The following is a 6,766-nucleotide window of genomic DNA, read 5'->3' as shown; positions in this document are numbered from 1 at the left end:
ATTACCAATGTATTAGAACATTCACAACAAATGCTATAAGACATCTTAGAGTATCTTGATATTAAAATAGCATTCATAAAACTGCTTGAAATTGGATGATGTAAATAACCAGAGGTGAAAACCACAGTTATTTAAGCAATAGTTAAGCCATAGTTTGAGAAGGGTTCGTAAATAGGAGGGATGCTACGCATTACAGACTCTGTGATGCTCTGCATTCGAAGCAGAGATGTTCCCGTCAATAATCAGAACTTGCAGCTTGAAGGTATCGATAGCTACTATCTACACCATTGCTAATTAAACTATCCCAAGGATAACTTGCTTTTGGCATGTTCAGAAAGCTGGAGTTATACAGCTATTGCTATGCTACAGATCCCCAGAATTTTGCTTTAAAATAGCAGTGAAGTCTTTATAAGCACCTAAAATTACACAATACTCAGTAATTTTTCAAGCACCTCTTTGCTACCCAATTTGGCAAGATCAGCAGCACAAAGAAAGGGGTGCCATGGCGAGGCAAGCTGTTATCTGTTTGACACAGGCACACGTTGATTCATGCCTTCCTTCAGAAAGCAAAAGGACTAATGTGTGGCACATGCTGTGCACAGTGAGAGAAGACTGTAAGTGCCAACCGGTCACCAGACTTGTAACATTCCTGCAGTCAAGTACAAAGTCTTTGCTCTTTAACCTGCAGTCATCTGTGTGGGAGAAACGTTCTGCCTTCTGCAGCTGATGTTTGTATTAGGTGTTGCTGCCAGAGGTGTAATACAGGATACGCACAGTATAAATGAAGCCACGTCTTCTGAAGTCAAGTTGTCTCTTAAATAACACACTTGGCGCTGTGCACGGTGACGTGTTAAAGGGGTGTGTTGCTAGGAGAGCTCAGAAGGGTAACTACACCAGTAACAGTGCCCTATTAAAAAATACTTTGCTTTGGGATACATCTTTAATATCTACACACGCTTATTTCAAGACTTCAGAGCAACCTTTTCAACAACACTGATCTGCTTATAAACCATTCTCATAAATTACCTTCACAAAAAATAAAGTCAATCTTTCAGAAAACAAGTTCAATACAACACTTGTATCAGTAGAAACCTTGTCCTATGAGTCCATGACAGAAAAGTCATAATCTGCATTTAAATCTCTCCAAAGGGACAGAACCAGAAATCTAAACCAGAAGGCAACTATTTCATTAATTGTCATGGGAAGCAGAAACAATGCTTCCAAAACACGGAAAGAGCACACTGCTTCCACCAACATGCATGGGTTTACAATCAATAGTCACTGTCCTGTAAACATTGAAACTGCTGGTCTAACTGCAGGTTAAGATTAGTAATTTGCATTCATTTCACTGCATTCCACTCATACAGTGGTTACACTGTTAAAAAAAATACATTAAATAGCAAAAGGAACCAAGGCTGGATCCCTCCTACAAACCAAGTGTCAAATCAGTAAATGCTGGCATTATAAATAAAACTTTAACATTAATTTTATGCATTACAAAATCAGTCTAATAAACCTAAATCTTAGAATAGCAGCCAATTCATAATTGTTTAAAAATATATATGAACTTTCAGTCAGTCTGCTATAAATACATACTACGATGGGAGGAAGATACCACCTCTCATTCCCACGCAGGCTGTCCAGGAAAACACAGTATCAGAGATGGATGGGGATCAAGGAACACTGCAGTCACCAAAACTCCTGAACAGTTGCGTTCTACAAACTCGTTTTCACTATTACCTGAAAGTGCATCTTTGTATCTGTAGAATCATCCCCATATTTGCAAAAAATTACAAACATTGCAAATTTCCCACACCCTAAGCCTATCTAACCTGCATTTTCTGTTAAGTGCAAAAGTATATGAAGCGATACATGCACTGGTGCATATAAGATGAAAGCCTGAAAATGAGGCAATGCTGTCACCATGAATCCAAGGTAGTTCAGTAGTTGCTGAGTCTTTGCTGCACAGCTGTTCAATGGATGAAGTAGAAGCTGAAGTAGAAATTAATGAACAGCCTAAGCCCAGTAGCCAGAGCAGTGTTTTACAGCAGGATCTCCACGGCCTGCTCTCCACACACATCCACCACCACATACCTGTGCCTTTGTTACCAGTTTCAATACAAATGCTGGGCCCAAAGGGCAGGAAGGCAGCCTAGCAGAAGAGGAAAATGCACAGTTACTATGAAGGTTGTAAGGAAGAGGTATGAGGCTGAAAGAGTATCTACTGCCAGGTCTCTCAAGTGCACAACTCCAACACACCCCCGGTTTCAGTGCTGGAGTACGGACTGGCCACTATGCAACACAGGGCATAGCTGCTCACACAGTCAGCATGCTGTAAAACACCTACGTAGCTAAATCTGATGCATCTTCAGCATGAGTCCTTTTTAAGTGTCACAACAGCTCTGCTTACCTTCTCCTCCCACAAAATAAGGCTTCATTTGATAATGGCACATTTGTATGCCAACTGACAGCTGCAGAGTAAATGCTCAGTGATTCCAAACAGCTGATATTCAAAACAACTACATTATTTGCTCCTTAAAGAAATGCAATCTGTACAATATTTGTAAGAGGGTAACTGTGAAGATTAATGAACAATTGTCTGTAACAGTTCATTTAGTTTTGTTCCTTATTTAATTCTTGCAGTGGAGTATGCTACAGCTTCTTCTAGTTTTTAAAATCCTACAATAGCCATTGCCATTGATTTTAGACACACAGAGACTTGACTGAAATATAAAAGGAGCAAGAGGAGCTCAAACTGTACACATGCTGAGACTAGACTCTAAACACAGTTGCATTTTCGCTACATTGCCATCATGTCTTGTTGGAAAGCACATGTTGATTAGACGTATGTGCTGGGAACTTTGGTGGGGCCAGTAAGAAAGCTAACTCTGCCTCCTGCCCAAAACTGGTGAGAGAAAGATCTAGAAGGGAGTGCTATCAGAACGTTGTAACACAGCAAAAGCTATACAAGTAGCCACTGTGAAAGGAAATACAGTAAGGCCTGGTTTTAAAGGGTGTGTGCATATGTATATGTACACATATATGAACACACACACAAATATACACATATATAAATAAACAAAAGTTTTTTTCCCAAATAACCCTGTTTCATTAAAAAAATCAATGCAATGAAAACATCAGCAATTTAAACTACACAAATCAAGTGTAAAAGCCATGGGGAAAAAAAGGCAATTTTTCTGAAGTAGCACCTGTGTCTCAGGGATGAGCTTTTGAATTTTGGTTCTCCTAATTCAAGACAGAGGTAATGTGTTTACCCATCAAAACAGATTTTAACCAACTGACCACCTTCTCTCATCTGCAATAGTGGGGTATTTGAAATGCACCATGATCTTCAGGACCATTCTCTCCCCCATGCTGGCAAAGCCTAGTGGGACACTAGTAAAAGGTCAGGAGCATGTATCTCAGCAGGAGAGATGCTCACTGTGCTATCTGTGCCTGCCATGGTTTGTAGGCAAGATGAAAAGGCAGGGCAGTAGAGAGAGGATAAAGGAGTGTGCTCAGGATAGCACTAAGCCTGCATCTCCTCCTTGTCTACAGGCTCCTGGTCCTGTGTCCCTGATCTTGACTAACAACCTGTCTTGACAGAACCGAGCCTCTTAACATTTCTGTTGTTGCATTATTTAAAGCACTTGCCTGTGTGACCACTAGGTTCTCACACAGTGTTACCTGAAGACTCGGTGCCGAGAAGTATTTATTTGCCCACTATCATGTAAATTATACTGCATTGTTCTGTTCAATGTCAGCAAGTCAAGATGTTTCCTATTAACTGCAAAGAGTTCTTTCCTCTCTTCAAGGAAGTCTTACATACTACAGAAGAAAACCCTAGGCCTTCTTGATAGTATACTGATCTACTGGCCTTTACAGTACCCGAAACTGAAGCATCTTAATAGAGGGATTAAATAGTGAGTTTCTCCTTTTAAAAGCTTTACAGGAACCTTCCTATCTCAACTGCCCAGGAATCTGTTTTGTCTTCAGAACACATTAAGCATCGTTTTATGATGCACAGAGACCTTAAATGCCAAGTGTGTTTTTCTTAAGATACATTTTCATTCCAGTGTGGCACTCATCTGCTCAAACAACATGTGGGAGTTGGTTTCTGAAAAAAAGAAAAGAGAAAGAAAAAAGAAAAGAGAAAAAAAAAGAAAACTCAAAGACTTCCTGTCCTCCACCAGTTCCCCCCTGGCAATACCAAGAACACATTCATACTTCTGTGTCACCTTGCTACCACAACGTCACCCTGAGACAGGCTTGTACAGTGTTCCAGGGATGGAAAACCCCCATGGAAGGGTGTGACACAGTAAGCGGCCGTCTGACTAAAATACTGTGACCTGAGAGTTTCATGTTATTTCAGATAACAGATACTGTGTAACAGGGAGAGACAGCCAGGCCCTTAAAGAGCCTAGAACATGAAACACTGTCAGCTGCATGATTATATATGTCTGGAAAAATAGTAAGACAGGTTTATTTACTTGGGCCGCAGAAGATGGTCAGTACCAGCAAGGTTAAAGTTTACGCATGTTTTCTGTAACAGGAAGTTGAGTTTTCCTCTCCATTCCTAAGTCAGCAATTGGAAAGAAGATCATGCATTCCTTTTGCTGCCCTGAATATACAAAGCAGATTCTCTGGCTTTCTGGACAATTATAAGCAGCAATCTATTTCAGACTTCCTCTCCAATCTGCGAGCTTCGTCCTGAGAGGGCATACCCTGAAATACAACACTTTACCCTTCCTACTTGTAGTGCTTGTACTGGGATGCCAGAAGAGCTCCAGGTGATCCTTCGTGCCCAGGTTCTGACGCAGAGACATCCCAATGTTTAATGATCAGGGTACGACGATTTTAGCTCTGTACTATCTCACACTATCTCCTTCATAGCATGAGTCCAGTTTGCACACTGAATAAAAAGATAAGTTGTAATCCACATGGTGGTACTTGAAGAACATCCCTAAAATTAAATCAACAATGTAGACAATAACAGACCTCATTGAAAACAGGAGTCAGTCCTCCGAATGCATCTCTACCAGAACACTAAGAACAGAAGGAATCACTGGACAGGAAGGAGGCTGCAGGTGGGTGCTATGTTTGCATAGCTGTTTTGTCTCTGTTTATAGCTTTAGGTGTATCATTGTGTTGCTATAGATGACTGTCTTGCAGCACCCACATTCACACCCTCATATGCACTCAAAAGTAGAAAGCACAGGTAATGATCAGATGTTGTTCAAGCTGGCACAGTGCTTAAGAGTATGGACTGATCAACAAGACCCAATAAGAACTGCCTCAGCACATAATTGGCTCCAACACAAAATGCTTTTGCATAGTTCAAAGTTACACTGAAGTCCCCTGAAGCAGCTGGAGATGTTTTTCTGGACACACTGGCAAAAGGAATGCTCCTAAAGCTGCCACTTGAGTGATGAATTCATGCCATCCGCAGCTGAATTAGTTATTAACTGTGAAATAGAGGACAAGTAAGCCCACTGGCTAGCTAAGTGGGCTCTGGCCAACATGGCTTAAGTAGTTCCAAGCAGCAGATGCATACAAGAAGCAAAACCATGGCAGGGAACCCGCACCACAACTGGCTCAGAGGGCCCCTTGCGTATGACGCTGACCTGAAGCAAAAGGTTCGGTCACTGGAGAACCACAGTGAGATAAGACAAGCAGAGATGTGAGCGAAGACTGATATGACTACCGCCATGGACAGCAGATATATGTAGTGTATGACAGGACCAGCATGTCTGTTCTAGTGCCAGTCTCCAGCAGGAAGCTGTAAAAGAAGTACTGGATCCCCACATCTTCTGCAGATGGCTAAGCACAGAGAGGTCATCCTGGTCTCACAGGAGCTGACAGAGGAACAGCCTCTGAAGAGCAGACACTCATCCAAGTGAGAAAAGAGAGTCACTGTGTCCCTGGGCCCACATCTGATAACAACAGCCACCAAGGACTTGAGAAGGCTGACCAGGTAACTGAGTTTTCATGGCGGCTACTGTAGTCCCAGTTATCTGAAGCCTATTACATGCTATATGCACCCTACATACCTCCTAAGGCTCCTCAGCAAACCTATGTGGTGCTTCAGTCAGCTCTAATATGACTGTGCTAGTTTATTTGCGTGAACACTAAATGGAACTTCTTTTACCCTAATTAGTGATGACTCTTTTAGTATTTGAGCTTGCTGTTAAATAACAGTCCAACTGTGACAAATTAATGAAAATTAAACAGCACAAGTAAAGACAAGAAGAAAAGTCTGGTGTCAAAGATAATGGTATCAATGATAGAAAAAAAACAGTATAATGTGATACTGCCTTGGGTATTCTTGTTCCTTTTTTACATTAGAGTGGTAGTTGCTGAAATTCAAATACCTTTTAAAACAGGCTTTGGCACAATAATGTAGGAGAAACTAAGCTGCAGCTGAAAACTTGCTCTACAAGCCGTTTCCCCTTCATTCATACTGTCCAAATACTGTTGAAGTAAACTCTCTGAACTATTTTGACTCAACTGTTCTAGTACTTTCTCTCTTCCCAGTGCACAGGGCTCCTTTTATAGAAATAATGTCTCCTGTGTTTTGTATTCTTCTCTTTACGGTAATACTGTTTCAGCTGTGCTATTTGGACTGATCCAAGCAGTTCTCAGCAGCTCATGTCTTTGCCTTTTTTTGGTTGGGAGGCTACTGTGAGCATTAATTTAAAGGAACACATTTTCATTTATGGAACAATGCACCAAAAATTATCTATGCAATTATTTTCTTTAAGAAAAA

This window comes from Phaethon lepturus, unplaced genomic scaffold, assembly GCF_000687285.1.
Source record: "Phaethon lepturus isolate BGI_N335 unplaced genomic scaffold, ASM68728v1 scaffold14029, whole genome shotgun sequence".
NCBI lineage: Eukaryota > Metazoa > Chordata > Aves > Phaethontiformes > Phaethontidae > Phaethon > Phaethon lepturus.
This window is presented reverse-complemented; position numbering follows the sequence as displayed.